This window comes from Pelodiscus sinensis, chromosome 9 (genome assembly GCF_052426305.1).
Source record: "Pelodiscus sinensis isolate ZL-2025 chromosome 9, ASM5242630v1, whole genome shotgun sequence".
Classification (NCBI taxonomy): Eukaryota; Metazoa; Chordata; order Testudines; family Trionychidae; genus Pelodiscus; species Pelodiscus sinensis.
The window spans coordinates 14,270,009-14,288,118 of NC_143060.1; positions in this window are offsets into that span (position 1 = coordinate 14,270,009).

Genomic DNA, 18,110 nt, shown 5'->3' on the forward strand with positions numbered 1-18,110 from the left:
TGTAGCTGAAGTCCAGAAGCAGTAGATTACTATTAGATGATAAAAAACATCTTGCATAGATCTGCTCAGTGTAAAAAGCATTCCTCCATATGAGAAGAAACTAATAGGATCCTAAATAGCCAGAGTGTGAACATGACACTAATGCTCTGTGAATTTCCTTCCGGTTCTTCTGTGGGGCAAGTGGTACTTTGCAGTCATGTTCTTGGTGACTTCCTCACCGTCAGTCTGGTGTGCATTTGGATGACCTGTGCTCATTAATGTATGTGCCTTAAATGTGAGTTTGTATGGTATGCTCTGATGCTGTGCCTAGAATGGGTTGGCCTTTGATGTACCATACATCAGTGCAGAGGTATTCCAGCCAATGAGGAGTTGAGGTAAATAAAGCCTTCTCAAAGCACACTGCTCCATATTTCCAATAAACAGTTGGAGAAAAAAAATCCAGCTTCCATGCTGCAGAACCCTCCTCCTTCCCTAGCAGCTGACTGACTGGCTAGACACTCAGGAAGCTGCCTAGTGAGCACAACAACAAGGAAGGGGAAGGTTGATTGGAAAGTTGAAGGTTTAATTGAGGTTGATGTTGGAGTGAGAGCTGAGTTCTGCCATGTAAGAGGTGAAGTGTTTATTATGCTAATTCCCTGGTGTTTGGCTTGTTGCACCCTCCCCTTAGCTCCATCCTAATCATGAGCTAGTGCTGCTCATGGATGTTCAGAGAGTGTGAGGCCCAAATTCCTAGTGAGAGGCGGCCGAAAGAAAGGTGTCCTAGCAAATCCTTGGAGATGAGAACAGTGGAAAAAATGCCAACAATCACAGCAGAACGGCAGGGTCTCGATTCCCTCCTACTTTTACAACACATGCAATAAATCTTCCTTTTTTTACTGGGCGGGCGTAAACAAGAAAGGCTCAAGGGCCTGAATAAACATGGTGTAGAGCTGAAAGTGCTAATACTAAACACTCCTTGCTTGGTTTAGAACTAGCTTCGTAGCGGAGATTCATGAGGGAGTGCAGTATGATAGCACAAGCCAGATGAGAAACATGGTGGGGCATAGTCTGCCCCTAGAATTAAGCATCTGAGAGCAAAGGTTGGCCCTTAATCCATTCAAGAAATAAGGGACTCTTAATTGTTGTGTTTTACCTATAGGTTTGCAATACCTATTTTTCTTTCATTAAACCTTGTTTGTTTGAATCCTAGGATGGGAAGGAACGTTAAGAAGTCATCAAGTCTACTCCCCCACACTCATGGCAGGACCAAGCGCCATCTAGATCATCCCTGACAAGTATTTGTCTAAACTGCTCTTAAAACCCTCCAGCAATGGAGATTTCACAACCTCCCAAGCAATTTATTCCAGCACTTAACCACTCTCACAGGAAAATGTTCCAACAGTCCAACCTAAATTTCCCTTACTGTGATTGAAGCCCATTGATTCTTGTCCTGTTCTCAGAGGTTAAAAAGCACATTTTTTTCTCCCTCCTCCTTGTAATAACTTTTTGTGTACTTTAAAACTGTTATGTCCCCCCTCCCCAGTCTTCAGACTAAACAAACATAATTTTTAAAATCAGTCCTCATAGGTGATGTTTCTAGACCTTTAATCGTTTTTGTTGCTCTTCTCTGGATTTTTCCAGTTTGCCAACATCTTTCTTGAAAGGTGGTACCCAGAACTGGATGCAGTACTCCTCTTAAGGCCTAATCATCACAGAGTGGAATCATTACTTTTTATGTAATGCTCGCAACACCCCTGTTAGTGCATCCCAGAATGATGCTTGATTTTTTTTTTGCAACAGTCTCACATTGTTGACTCATATTTAGCTGGTGCTCCGTTGTGATCCCTGGATCCCTTTCTGCAATACTCCTTCCTAGACAGTCATTTCCCATTTTGTATTTTTAAAAAGATGCAGGGATCCGCAGTGATCAGTCATTTCCCATCAGTATTTTAAAAACTATTCTGTTAACTTAAAGTCATCTCTGGAAGCATTACATGGAATACAGATGCGAACGGGAGGGAACCACTGATCCTATCACACTTGCCATGCAACTGGAGAGTGAATAGGAGAATGAGGGTTACAGCGATTAGGATTAAATAAACCTAGAGGTTTGGAAGGGTTTATAAACACGAATCTCCCAAAGCATAGTCCAGCCTCCAAGATAAAACTATATAAAAGTACAAGCTGAACCTCTCTAGGCTGGCACTCTGTGGTCCGGCAATGTCCGTGGTCCGACATGATTTTAGTTAGCTGGATGTCCACGTATCATGGGGGTGGCCAAGTTTCCCGTGGTCCCATAAAGTTTGTTTAGTCACCAGTCCTGGCTCTGAGTGTTCTGTGCTCTTATTTAGCTCTAATTTACCCCTAAATGTCTTTTCAGAGCCCAGTAAGCAGTGGAAGTGTTGGTAATGTTTCTAGACAATATTGACCTCCCGTAGTCCAGTAAATTCTCTGTCTCAGCACAAGTCAGGTTTTGAGAGTGCTGGACTAGAAAGGTTCAACCTGTAGCCTGATTTTCAGAGTAATCGCAGCTCCCACTGAATTTTCAGTGGATTTGCAAATTCTCAGCCCCTCTGAACACTGACATACTCCTATATGGTGCCTGTTTATGGATTTAGGTGCCTATCTTTAGAAGCACCTAGATTTGAAACAATTGGGCCTCTTAGCCCGTTACTGCTTTAATTAACCCCCTTTTAAAACAAGGATCATAGCATTTGCCAAGCTCCAAGGGGAACTATATGAGTCTTAAATAACTGTTTGTAAGGTGCTTTAAGATTCTAGGATGTTAGGCACTACAGATGCACTGAGTACGTTTATTTATAATCGTCATCCAAGGCAGGGCAGCCAGTGAAAACATATGACAATTTTGGACAGATTTGTGCTGGATGATGCACTGGTCAAAGTGACTATTGCCTTGTGGAGGGGATAGTTGCCAAGCATTGCCTGACAACCTGGGAAATACACATGTAAGGTGAAACAGTGCTAGCTTTTCTGCTGAATGCAGAACCTATGTCTTCCAGGAATGGTGGTGCTATGTCCCCTCCTATTGATAGTGCCTACTAATGACTCACTGTGAGCCCTACACCTTCTCTGTGCAGAGCAGGCTGCTCTAAGGGTGAGGTGCCTCATCCCCCTTTCCTTGGATCTGTGCTCAGTTGAGGTCTCAATTAGCGGGACAGGGAGTGTATGAGAATCCATGCAGGTTGACCCTTAAAACACAGATACCTAAAGTTGAGGACCACCTGGAAGAAAATACTGCCAAAGAGGTGAAGGTGAATGATTTGATGCCTTTTAAGATTCCTTTTGCTACTATCATTATTGCTGCTGTCACTCCAAATGTGATGGTCTTAGACAAGTTATCTGCCTCCATCTTATCTTAAACTTAACTGCCTGGGTGGCTAAGTTTGCCCAAGGCTGTTTAGGGCTCATCCATCTGCAAAGACCTTCCACAGTCTGTGTGAGAATTCCACCTGGCAGGAAGGAAGACCACTTTCTTTGTCTAATGATTGATAGCAGCTCTGTAATTATGGTTACACAAGCCAGTATTCTGTGTGGTAATTCTCCTCATAGGACACATCCTGTGAGTGTGTTTTTCCCACAGGACACACAAACAGAGCCGAAAGGTTTGGACAGGACACTCTTAATTTGGGCTATTCATGCACAAACCTGTTTCTTTGCACTACAGATGGCTTGGAGGAGGAGAACTTGTGAGGCAGGGCACAGGTATCCAGCCTAGAGGGTGAAACCGCCTGGTTGTGAATATACAGAAGGTCTTTGTGTCACTCATTGCTCAACTAACAGGGTAACAATATGGCCTTGGGTAACTATCTCACCATGGCTGCCTCAGAACAAGATGACTACCAGCAGTTCTGTCACTCAGGCTGGCCCTCATGTAGTTTAGCCATTTGTGGGTTAGAATCTGTACCCACTAAACCCTGTTGCACCAGTGGTTTTATCAGGTGCAAATTGTATCAGGCCAAATGCACAGGCCAAATGATGTATGCACAAGAGGAAGATTTCCACTGAAAATATAGTGGGTGGTTTCTGATGAGGTTGGGGGGGATAAGGGCCCCAAAGGATAGTGTTTATATGGCTCAGAGCTAGGGACTGCTTCCACCTGTGTTACAGCAGAATAGTCGGGCGTATTGCAGTCACTTACTGTCATGCTGACTTTTCCTGCAGCTTTTGAGTGACTGGCAGCATTTTCTTGTGTAAATATTGGCATTTGTCCTTCTCAAAAGCAGGAAATGTGATCTTTTCAACTGCAGATATTATCACAGGGTTAAACGCCCTGGCCTTTGGCCATTACGTTGTTTTGTGCTACGGAAGCAGTTCTTCAAGCATCTCAATCTACACACCACCTTGGCACAATTGTCTTCCCACCCAACAGCCTACTCCTGAACCCCACCTCTTTGGTTCTCAAACATTTTGTTTTGCAGACTATTGGTTATCCATGTCCTCGTTTTGATAACTACTGTGCTTTAGCATGTAGGAAGAAGAAAAGAGTGTATTGGGAACTTAATTATGTATTTCCATAGGGTGTATGGAACTTTACAGGCCTCAGATTTGATAGTCAGATGCAAGACAAAATAACAGGAAAACAGACTGGGAGGATGATAAATAAAGGGGGAAATAGCCCTTATAAACTCTGGGGGATTATACTAGTAGGTACCATTCTCTTTCCTTAGTGACCACATTAATCAGGAGTAGTTAGCGATTGCATAGTTTAATTCAGCACCAACACCTGTTTCCATTTTGTAATTATATGCAAATACGTTTAAATTCAATTTTTCAGAACACAAATGAATTTGTTACTTATGGCTGATAGAATTATTAAAATATATCATAGAATCAACCAGTGGTTGGCCCTTGCTCTCACGTGATGGTGAAGAGGATCAAGATGCTGTGATAGTAGCTTCTCCTTTTCATGGTTTTATTTGGGACAGGGAACAAAGTACCTGACATGTCATTATGGATCATATTACGCACAAGATTCACTTGCATTGAAGCTCCTTCCCTGTAACAAAGCATTGTAATCATCTCCTCACAACTGCTAGAATGTTCCTTGCCTACATGACCAATCTTTGGAAAATTCAGGAAGGGATTCCCCTCCCCCCCAGGAAAGGGGTTTAGTTGGCATGTTAGCTATATGGGGGAAGAAAACTAGCTCAGTGGTTTAAGCATTGGCCTGCTAAACTCAAGGTTGTGAGTTCAATCCTTGTGGAGGCCATTTGGGGCAAAAATTTGTCAGGGATGGTACTTGGTTCTGCTGTGAAAGCAGGGGACTAGACTCAATGCCTTTTCAAGGTCCCTTCCAGTTTTAGGAGATAGGCAATCTCCATTTAAAAAAAAGTATTTTAATGCATTGCAATATGATTACTTAATCATATTGCTAGTAGCAATATTAAAGTGGTCTCAGGTGGAATGTTTTGATGATAACCCAGTAGAACAGAGTACACCATCATCAAGACTTTAAGAAGTTCTGTGGATGGGATAAGTTGCAAAACATCTTTGCTCTTATGTGAACTTGTATCCTGTGCACATGCTGCATTTGTGCTGAATGTGGGATTTTCATTAGCATTTTTGGAAGTGACATGGATGAAGCAAGAACAGAATAGGAAATACACAGTGCAGGAAAAGGATTCATAGAGTGTCCCAGAGAACAAGTTTTGCCCTTAATTTGAATGGGAATTTTACATCATTTTGCTTTGGATGTTCTCTTTCAGCAACGCTGTTTCATCTGCAAAGCTCATCTGTGCCCTCTGGTCGCTCTCCCTCTCCTTCATCTTCATTTTAAAATATCTGTCTGACAGTGGGGTGGGGCCTTGGACAGAAGAGGTCGGGTTGGGACTAGCCTCCCACAGGCAGCTCTTAGAATCATCTGGAGCCCTCAGAACTACCCCAAGTGCATCGTGTGGGGCTCTGGAGGCAATTTAAAGGGCCCAGAGCTCCAGCTGCTGCCACTGATGCAGTTAGCACCTAGGAACTCCAGTCTCTTTTGAATCGCCATACCCCAAGGCAGTTGTTCTCTTTTTTTTCACTCCCCTCTCTTCCCCCCCCCACCTCCCGCCTCGTCAACATGTCTGCTGTTTGAGCTACAGTATACAACACAAAATCCTATCTGGTCTGTTTGATTTGTTCCATTATGATGTTTAGAGGACAAAAGCTCCATGGTTAGCTTAAAGGCCGAAACTGGAGCAGGTTTTCCAAATGCCATCCCCATCCCTGGCACTTTTATATAAAGCACATTTTGCATCCTAAACACCCTTTCACCACACAAGACCCCAATCGATGGAGTGTTGCAAAACCATTTGAGGTTTTGCCCATCGCTGTCGAGTGAGGAGTCAGACTGGTACCGTTTGAATCCATTGCCCTTCCTAAGTTTGGTTTTCCCGCTCTGTGAATTGCTGTCTTTGCCCAAGGGGCAGGGCGCTTTTCCTCGAGTGCTGCTAACACCGAGTTTTCCTGTCAGAAACAGGAGAAGAAAGCACTTAAATCTCCCCCGCCGGAGCCCCGCTGCCAGGAATTTTGAATGCCTCTGATTTGCTTTGCTCTAAACACCCCCATTTCACTGCCTCCTCTTTCCTCTTGGAGTTTGCATTCCTCAGGTGTGTAAGGGGAAGAGGGGCCCAGCTGAGCAGTAGGCATGATTGACACAAAGGAGAGCATGTTTCTTTCTCCATGTCCCAGTGAAAAGAACATGTGCGGATCCCACGGAAAAAGTCCTGCAGCGACAGCAGTGAGTACTTATGAATCAGATCCTCCAAACAGTTCTTGCTGTGAGGTGGTGACCAAATATGCTCTTTAAACATCAGTGTAATGTGACAAGTCCAGATCCTGAAGCCGTTTGCCATTTGGCTTTCATTATTTAATAAAAGTGAGACTGACAGAAAGCTGTTTAATGAAAGACCTTAAGAAAGAACATATTGTTGATCTGGAAAACTTGATAAACAACTGGCAGTCGTACATGGTATTTTCATGCTATAGACCAACATAAAAAGAGACCCCCCCCTCCTTAGTTTTTCTTTTCAGGATAATGAGAACATGTGTTTTGCCCCTATGAAAGGGATGCAATTTTGATCAAGGCTTTGGCATGTCTCGCAAGCCCACAGCAATATTTCTCTGTTTGCAGATATATTAAAAAAATTATCTATTTAAGGCAAGTAGTTTCCCTTCATGAAGCAAACCTTTTCATTGCTTTCAGTGTGACTTAGTTCCCAGGCCAGCTCCACGCAGCCAGGGTAAATCCAGAGAGCCCCACTGAGGACGACTTTTTAAAAATGCTATCAGCTGGTGTACATAGCATAGCGGATCTCTCTGTCTTACGCCAGCTGAGGGTTTGCTTCATTGTGCTACTTATGTCATTTGAAAGTCTCCTTAGCAGAACATCAAACAGTGGCTGGCTCGAAGCACAGCGGCTTGTTTTTAATTAATGCATAAAGAAACCCTGGAGAGTAGGATTTGGTATGAAACTATGAATGCCTGTAATTGCACTTCGGCATGTCACGTGGTGTTCTGCTGCCTGCTACCCGTGCCTCGAATCTGTCCATATGCACATTGGTCCTCCCCCTATGACACTGTTTAGTACTGTGCATTCATCCATGCATGCAATTCTTTTCAGATCTTTGAAGCAATAGAGGATCACAACTAAATAGGAGTCAACACTGCTGCAATAAAATGCAAACATCATTCTCACCCTTGCCACGTTCTCTTGAGTTTCACCCATCACTTATATAAGTCTGCTTTGCTGGTCTTTCTTTATCCCTGCAGCTAGCATGTCCAACTGTCTTTGGAATGCTTGGTATCAGAGGGTGGCCGGTTCTTCTGCTGGGGCATGAGTGGTGGGAAAGCACAAGGAGAACGTCTGCAAGGGAGAATAGAAGGAGGCGGTGAGGAGAAAGATGTGTGATGGCCCTTCTGCTTCAGCTCTGTCAGCAGAGCTTGGCTGGGCAAAGAGGAGAGAACATGCCACGTCCTATCTCAGGTAGTGGCTAGACTGCTGTGCCCAAGACAGGAGTGTCCAGGAAGAATTCCCACTGAGTCAGGCAGAATTCGGTCTGCAGGCTGTGTGTTACCATGCCCGCTATGGCACCTAAAAGCTCCAAGGGCACCATCTAGCCTTGTATGTGAAGGACTGAGGAGAGATAACATACTGGCTGTAGTCAACACCTCATTTAGGAGTAACCAGCAGTGCGCCGGCACAGTGATGAGTGACAGACAACATCCAATAGTCTGCTTCTGCAGGCTTTCGGCAGCCTCCAAAAGAAGGCTTGAGAATGAAGCCAACACACTGGATTGGTGAGATGCACTGGCTTCATTCTCACCATCAGTGCTGCTTAGTCTGAATTAAACAGCAGCCTTTGAGGGTGGTGGTCAAGCATCCTATTAGCAAGAGGGGAAGGTGGTGCCTATGATCTAAAACCCCCTTCTGCACCCAAGCCCTTCATCCCTGGCCCCACCCTAAAGCCTGCACCCCATAACTGGATCCCTCACCCTTCTGCCTCCTTGACTCTGCCCTATCCTAATCCCCTCCCACACCAAAACTCTCTCCTGAAGTCTGAGCCCCACACTCTCACCCCAACCCTCTGACTAGAGCCCACTGCTCCACCCATACTACTGATCCCAGCCTTGAACCCATAACCCCAACCAGTGTCCTCAGCCCCGGCCCACACTCCAGCCTTCTGCTGCAGTCTAGAGGTCTACTTGCACCACAAACCCCTCATCTTTGAAATCAGCCCAGAGTCTGTACCCCCAGCCGGAGCCCTCTCCCCTCTCTCACACCCCAACCCCCTGCCCCAGCCCAGTGAGAAGGAGAGAAGGGGGATGGAATGAGTGGGAGTGAGGCCTCAATGAAGGAGTGATGTATGGGTGTGGCCTTGTTGAAGGGACAGGACAGGGACAAGGCTTCAGTTTAGGGTGGGGCAGTGGGAGCCTGAAAAATTGTAAATCAAGATGGAGGTCCTTGGGTTGCTAAAGTTTGAGAGCCACTGCACTGCACTGTTAAAGTACAGAGAATATCAGCCTTACATTTAAACTGGAAGGAAAAAAGAGTTAGACCTTTATCTTCCTCTACTTTAGTCTAGTTAGAATGTGAAGATTAAGGATAAAAATGAAAGGAAAAGCTTTTTAAAAAATATGAAATAATTAAATATCCATCTGGGGCCAGAGATTCTGGTCTGTTATAGCCATGTAAATCCAGCCAACTAAAAGAATTTAGCACAAAGTCTGCTCGAACACTAGGGGGGAATTAGGTTTTTTGGTTTTTTTTCAAGCCAATATAGACAAGACCAAAGTTTAGTCTGAAATAAGTGTTTAAAAAAACCCCTCCAAAATTGACAGGAAAAGTTAGGTATTTGAAAAATATTTTAAAATATTTTAAAGGGAAGAAGGAGCCTTATAATTAATGTCTCTCTCCGTCTACTGTTTTTACTTCCACTTTAAAAACATCTGGGCTTTCGTGTTGATGGATAAACTCCCTAATCTCTTTGCTTGTGATTAAAAATTGCACTCAGTCCTATTTCTCACCTCCAGCTTACTGGCATCTGAAAGAAGGAAAATGAGGACAAAACATTTGCAAAGGAACCATTGCAAAGACTTTTACTGCTGGAACAACATGTGACTGGCAGCCATGAATGCCTGAGGATCAGCGCCCTTTCTAGTCACCTGTATCTGTCTTGGCAACTGGAATTGGATAAAAGCCTTTCCGCCCACCCGGGTGGGGCTCCATGCCTGTTGGGATTGCTGAGGGGACGGGGAGGTGAAATTCACTTCACAAACTGGGACTGGCAATGGTGTGAGTAGGCTGGAGTGAAAACTTCAGCCGCTATGCTAGTTTGCAGTGTTTAGAACACTGGATTGCTGAATATCTGGCTTGTTCCCATCTGCATTCAGCAACTGGCCTTGTAAGACAGAAGGATTACTCCCATTGTGTTCCCGCTCTAGGATTTAAATGAGATAGAGGGCCCTGAACTAACTAACGCTCTGTGCCGTGGGTGAATTTAATTTAATGCTGTTGATAAATCCAATGGTCTTCCATTCCCATTATCCTGGGGCTTTGAAGAGGGTACACGGGAGCCTGCTCATTGAAATGAGATTGTTTTTCTAAGAACTCGGGAATACAGGCTCGGATGAACATGACGCTGATGACATCTGAGGTTTTTCTGGAAGTCTGAATTACGAAATCTGGCATATAATTGCATTTGGATCTATGAAATTCACAAGTGCCTGGGGGGTTTTAGCCTGTGTTATAAAACATTTCGAACATGAAGAGCTGCTATTATGGAGAGCTCAGGTTTGTTTTAAGATGGATTTTGTTGGGGTGAGCTGCTTTGTGGATGTAACCAACTGCCAAATGGCTGATGAGGTAGTATTGTCCATTGTAAATCCACCCATTCAAATGATTAGCCAGAGCTATGATTCTGCAAGCTGCTCTGTGCAAGCAGATCCCCTGCTTCACCTATGGAAATTGGAGCAGTTTGCGGAATTAAGCCAATGTTGTCAGCTCATGATGTTTGGTGTTTTTCCTCAAAGCACCAATTCTCAGAGTCAGGTGATGACATGGGAATCTCAGCTTCCATTCAAAAAAAATCTAGCCTGCATAATGCACAGAACAGCCAGAAAATGTGAACCCTAAAGTCTACAGCACTGGAAGGCACAATGTATTTTTATTTATTTATTTATTTATTTATTTATTTATTTATTTATGTATTGCATCTTACAGTTCTAGGGGCCATGGACTTCTGAATACTTAAGGTTGGCGATTGGGGTGGGGAAGTCACATAAGGAATGGGAATATAAAAGGGACAATGCCTGAGGTAAGCTGAGAAAAATGAATATTGTTGCACAGCCATCTCAGTTTTCACTCGTCTCTCCCACACCCCATGAACAAAGCATTGTTCAAAGCTCCCTAGTTCGGATGCTGTATCAGGAAGAGGTGGTGACCAATGTTGCCTCTCATTTTTTCCATCCATGGATGGAATCAATTTTGCTAAGTGTACCAAGAAACGTGGAGATGTGCACCACCAGCAGAAACACATGCTGCCGGCTGTGAGAAGTTGTGGGTGCTCTGCCATCAGCTGGGCGGCACCTGAATCTCTCCTAGGTGGCCGCCCCAGTGTTCAGCTTACAGGGAACACTGGTGGTGACTAGAACTGACTGAACTGGAGAACTTCTCTGCTGAATATTTCTACAAATGCTATAATGAATGTTGATTGGCCCATGCTGAAGGCCCTTTCTGGTTTGCTTTCTGTGATCATTTGAGTGGCAGAATTTTACTGTGAATTTTACTGGCTTTACAATGATAAATTAATTGAAACAACATGAGCCAGCAAGATGAGTAACTACATATCTGTCCAATTGAACTTTGTCTTATACGGGTGCTTGTCGGGGGCATGAAGAATACATTTTTCTCTATTGAATGGGTCATTACACATCCAATGTGTTCTGAGCAAAAACGTTTCCGAATAATGTTTGGCTCATGTTTCACATTTCATCCAATAGCCTTAAAAAGTTTACAAGAGCAAAACCTGGCTTACGTAAACAATTGAACTCAACCGGGCATGTGATGCAAGACCAGGCACCTTCTGGCCAACACTCTCAAGGAAGTTTTGAAATAACAATGATTAGAGAAACACAGTTGTTTAGGAATGGAATGGCTCTGATTTAATTTTCTCTATCAGTGGGGTCATGTGTAAAGCTGTGTTCTGGCTGTGGCACTGCCACAAAACAGGAATCAAAAGCCTTCCTCCTGTCCACATAGGATGGGATTATGTTGGGGAAAGTGACCGGTGGCTAGAACAGCTGGTGATCACAACATTCATAAGGATACTGTCCTTGAATCTCCATCTCAGTATCTGTTTCTCATATGCTGCCTCACTCTTGTTGACTCATTGCCAGACTAATTTTGATACCCTTTGGTTTTTGCTAAGTACCCAAGTGCCAAACTGAGGGGAACCCCACCTCCTAGCACTCACCTGTAGAACCCCATGAATTTGAGGATATCCATGGACTATGTTTAAGATTCCAAATGTCATATTTAGAGCCCTGCAAATCAGTGGAGATCCACTGTATATCCCCGGACCAGGCTTGCGGATCACGGATCAGATGCAGGTACAAATTTTGTATCTGTCCAGGGTTCTACTCACATCCCAAGTGCTGCTCTCAAAAGCAAGCACACCACTTGACATCAGAAAGGGATGTCACTTGCAGTATATGGATTGGTTCACACTTATCAGAGCTGTTATTTCCGATGTGTCTGCAGAGTCAGCCAGGCATTTGGTAATTTCATGTAGGATAAATCCATTAATGACTATTAGCTAAGACAAAACCTTGTACTCTGGATGCCCCTTCATCTCCAACTAACAGAAGCACTGACTGGATGAATCTCCCCAAACTGCCCATCTGGTACTGGCCACTCCCAGGAGATGGGATACTGGGCTAGATGGACCATTGATCTGACCCAGGCTCTGGGTGCATGTAGACAATTTTCTTTTTAAAAATATGAAATTAGTTTACAGGAGTCAATTAATATGCTCAACAATTAGACCCAAAGGCATAAATCTGGCTACTAATTACTTCTTTAGGCTAAAACCTCCGTGAACTTTGACCTTTACCCCATACAATGAAAGTTCACAAAATTAGGCTGGAAGAAAGGAAGCCAATGCCACAGTTGCAAAGCCCTTCACTGGACGTATCCTGGCTATAAACCCTAGATGTTCAGACCTAGGAATTATTTGGAGAAAGATCATCAGCTGATCTCAATTGCCATGGAAGCACACAGAGAGAAAGGAGACTTCCCATGTTGCCTGAGTCGGTCTCAGCATTGTGAACGGAAGCAACCAGAGACCACAGCTATAATATGCTCCTTGAGGCTGGTGCTGCTTAGCAAGTACGTGATTATTGCTTGTCACAACCCAATGGGCAGGTCACAAAGAGGCATGCAGGGCAGATCCTCAGCTACTGTTCATTGTCATATGTTCCAATAGAGGGAAACTGTACCATTACTTGCTCTAACAGCAGATGACATAAAGGCACTTCTGGCTATTTTGGAGGTCAGAATTACTGAAAAGCAGGCAAAATCCCCCACCCCTGAGCCATGAGGTCTGGACAGAGTCCAATTTAGCATACCGTGATTTGAGGATGTGTCGAGATCTGCAGGTTCAACCATTCCTAGTTACAACCCTTCCCTGAGTATGGAGCATTTGAATTAGAAATAAAAGGTCTGTTATTGCCCCTAAAAAGCGCACACACTCTGCAGAGCTTGCATGGGAAATCAAGCTCCCTTATAACCCATTCTGCCATCCAGTCACTTCCTCCTTCCTGACTATTCTAGTGTTGTGAGATACACAGGACCAAGCGAAGAGATAAGCCATGAGTACAGGCACCCCAGGTGTGTACGTGTTCATGCATGTGCGTGTGTAAGAATTTGGCAAAGATTTTCAGATTTTATCTCCAAGCTACAGACCACTTGACCACAAACCACTTGGCTGACATCCACCTACCCTTGTCTCTTCTTGATCTTGTCTTTGTCTCTGCATAGTAATATGGACCTTATTAAAAAGTATCCAAATACTACATCCCAAATTGTGGGCTTTTGGGAAGTTCTGTAACCAGGGGTTTATGATCAATACTTCTCTTTAGCATTGCTTTGAATAGAATCAACGTAACACCATCCCATGTGGACAGGAGTAATGCTTCTGATTCCTGTTGTTTTGTGGCAGCACCACGGCCACAACTCAGCTTTACACATGACCCCATTGATAGAGAAAATTAAATCAGAGCCGTAGCACTCCCAAAATGTTTACTTAAACCAGGTTTTGCTCTTGTAAACTTTTTAAGGCTAGGGATGAAACGTGAAACATGAGCCAAACATTTTTCGGAAATGTTTTTGCTCAGAACACATTGGATGTGTAATGACCTGATTCAACAGAGAAAAATGTATTCTTCATGCCCCCGACAAGCACCTGTGGAAGACAAAGTTCAGTTGGACAGATATGTACTTACTCATCTTGCTGGCTCATGCTGTTTCAATTATTTTATCATTGTAAAGCCAGATTCAAAAGCCTCACCAAGGAAAAGAACAGGAAAGCAATCGATATTTCTGTGGTTTATGAATTAGAGCAAATCTGGAACATATGAAATATTTCTATACATGAAATAGTACCGAAAAGGCAAAATTAGAGTTCTGGAAGGTGTGACTATCCAAATTTAGATCCTAGTCATTCACGATTGATAAGGAAAACAGGGTCTCTGAACTTCAAGTTTTCTGTAAACATCTTAATGGCTGATTTAAAACTATTTTTTGTTTTAGAATTTTTTTTGTATCCAGATCCCGAATGTTCCCAACTCTCATAACTTTTATCATGACTATTGTGATTTTCGGTGGTTTCCTTAAAGCCCTAGTGGCTGGAATTATGTGGCTCTCTGAGAATCTCAGCTTTCATTATTATAAAATAAAGTTTCTAGCATTGTGGTTTGTGGAGAAAAGGTATCAAAATCAGAAGACCAATCATCTCATGATTTTAAGGGTCCAGACTCTTTTTTTGTTGTTGCAATTTTTATTAAGGCAAAGTTACAATAAAAGTTAACATACTACACCATACACTCATTATTAGTAGAGCCCTCCCAAATTCAAAGACATGAAAAATATGTCATGGACTGTGAAATCTGGTCGTCTCCCATGAAATCTGGCCTTTTGCATGTTTGTATCTGGACTATGCAGATTTCATGGAAAGACCAGCATCTCTTAAATTGAGGATCCTGACCCAAAAGCAGGTTGAAAAGTTATTTTAGAGGGTTGTGCTATAGTCACCATTACTTCTGAGCTGCCTTTAGAGCTGGGTGGGTGGGTGCCTAGCGGCTTTTGGCCAGGCTCCCAGCTCTGAAGGCAGCACCCATCCCCCCCACCACTAGTAGTGCAGAAATAAGAGTGGCAATACCATACCCTGCCAACCTTGGTTCTGAAGGTGGTATCATGTGCTAGCAGCAGTGCAGAAGTAAAGGCAGCAACCCTCTTACAATAACTTTGTGACCTCCCCAGCTCCTTTTTGGGTCAGGACCTTTATTGTACCACCATGAAATGTCAGATTTCAATATCTGAAATCATGAAATTTACAATTTAAAATATCCTATGATTGACCAAAAGGGTTTGAGAATTTGATAGGGCTCTACCTATTGTATGTTTAGGACCACGTTAAAATTCAAAGGACCCGGCTAAAAATTCTGGATGACTGGGAGAACACTGAAAAGGGTGACCAAATTTCGAAATACCTAGCCTCTTCTTCACACTTATCGGTACATACTTGATGTGAAAGTTTTTCCATTACAAAGACTGCCCATATTTTACTAAACCACAATTCCATAGAAGGCACATTTTTCAAATAATGAACAATACACAATCTTGCTGCTAACAATAAAAAAGCAATTGATTTGTCATTCTCTTTAAAGAATAGGATTTTTTATTGAAGCATTAAGTGAGCAGGTCAGATGATCTTTAAGAAGCCAGTATTTTGTCATAAGATTAATCTCTTCAGTAATTTCCTTCCCCAACCATCTAATTCTGAGACACAACTACCACATGTGCAAATATTTTCCTCTTTCCTCACAACCTCTCCAACAGACCATCTCTCTAGTAGTAAAAATATGATGGATCTTAGCTGAAGTGAAATGCCAGTTATACAGTAATTTATAAAAAGTTTCATCGAGCAACATGTATATTCTCTTTTCCGTATAGAGACCAATTCATGCCCATCAATTTCTTTGTCCAAATCCCTTTCCCGTCTTTTCATCTGAGTTGTTTCCTTATCAACATCTTTTTCAAACAAAATTATATATATCTCAGGCTATGTCTACACTACAGAGTTTTTCCAGGATACCACCCAGGAAAAACTCTCACGCAGTCAGGGAACGCGTGTGCTTTTTCGGAACAGTTTCTGAAAAAGCAGGTGCGTTCTTTTGGAATCCCTGTATTCCTAATTTTATGAGGAATAAGGGCTCTTCTGCAAGGGGAGGTTTTCCCCACATTTGCCCCTGTGTGGACGGATCAAATATTGGAAAAGCATCTTCCGAAAAAAAAGTGGAAAAAGATCGCAGTGTAGATAGATTTAGTCCCAGAAATTAAATCTTTTGTTCTAACTTGCTCCTGGGTCAACTTCTCAGATATGCTGATAGCTGTCCTGTGTCAAGATTTCATAATAAAATGTTTGACTTGTAAATACTGAAAATATGGGATCTTTATAATATTTACATTATTACATCTCTCTTAGTATGATTTCAGCAGTTGTCCAGACTGAGTAGTCTCAGATGTGACCCACAACAAATAGTCACTTTGGTATTTGCTAGGGATGAATTCCTAATGATTAAAGAAAGTAACTAAAGGAGATGGTCTCTGGAATGGAAACAATTTGTCCAAAGCTACTAAGGTGGTCTGGATGAATGGGCGATTAAAAAAAAATTTTGGTGACCTAAATTTCTTTTTAACCCCATAACTACTAGAAATAGCTATATTTGGGCTACAGTCTTGTTCAAGTTTTAATCAGTGTCTGATGATCGATTTGTTAATCCCCTGACCACATCTTTTATTTGTGATGAATATCAATAATAACATCAATTAGAGAAAGTCAGACCACTCCACTCTGTAGGCGTCGACAGAACCTTAGAACTCACCTGTTCTCTTTTAGCTTACCAACCTTCCAGGATTGTTGTTAAGTCTCCAACAAGTAAAGATTAATCTTTAATAAAATATTATGTCATGTGATTTTCCATATGAATTTTAATGTCCTACTTTTAATGTCATGTCAGGGATGTGCTGAAATAAAAATAATGTCTTTGGGCGGACATTCATCTCTACCAAGATTGCCTTACCTAGCCAAGTCATTTCAAATTTGTTCCATTCCTCCAACTTATTATTTTTCCACATTAGTAGGTAATTTGCCTTAAATAGATGTTTGTTTCCTCACAATATTTATTCCTAAACATTTTAAGGATTCCTTTACCTATTTAAATGTATGTAGCTGACCACAGTTTGTTTTGACCTACCAGGCATATTAGTTCCTGCAATTTCAGATTTATTGAAGTTTATTTTGAGCCCTGATGCTTGTCCACATTCCAAAGTCAATAGTTCTATAATTTTTAATGGGGCTTCTGACTTTGGCAAATATAACAAGGCATCGTCAGCGTACAAGGCTATAATGTGTTCTAATCCAGAAGATGTTTTATGCTCTTTACTGTTGGGCTTTTTCTCACATTCATTGCAAATGGCTCGATTGCAAAAGCAAATGGGGATGTTGCCTGATTTATTAAAGTTTAATATTATATAGGCTCACTATTTGCCTTGACCAAAAGATAGTAAGGTTCTTTTCCTGGAGTCAGATTGCACAGAATTAAATATTGTGAGATCAATATCTGGTAAGAACCATTGAGATGTATGGCAAGAACACTCACACTGAGGACAAAACACAGCCTTAGGGTATGTCTACAGTACAGATCTATTTCGAATTAACTTAATTCCAAATAGTTAATTCGAATTAAGATAAATCGAAATAACACATCTATACACAAGAACTATTTCGAAATAGTGTTTTGCTATTTCAAAATAGCAAGTCGACACTGAGTGGACTCTGAACCGAAGTTAAGGCTGGCCAGAACCAGTGCCGGTAGGGCATCAGGTTAGGACTTAGTGTATGGGGCTGCTGCCTGAGGCTAACTGAGCTCTGTGCTTAAAGGGACCCTACCCCCACCCCGGACAGACAGTTCTCAGGGTTCTCCACTTGCTTGTCTACCTCGATGAGGGACAGCAAAGCAGTCCTGTCTTGGAGTGCCCTGAGTGCCCACACTTGGGACGCCACAGCACTCAGCCACATGGAGCCAGAGCTGCCCCTGGGCACGCCAGTGCATCTCATGGGGTCGTTGCCATCAGCCCAGCTGCACTTGCTGCAGGCTGCCATCTGGGAGGTCCATAGTGGGGCTGTCAGGATCCAGGAGGCCCTGAGGGAGAGCATCCACCCCGACGAACCCTGAGAGCCTACCCGGTCCTCCCCACTGGGGGCTCGTGCCCCATTCCTCCCTCACGTCCTTCCACTTATGCCTTCCCAGCCCCCCTTCCTGATGTCAAATAAAAGACACGTATGCTCAAA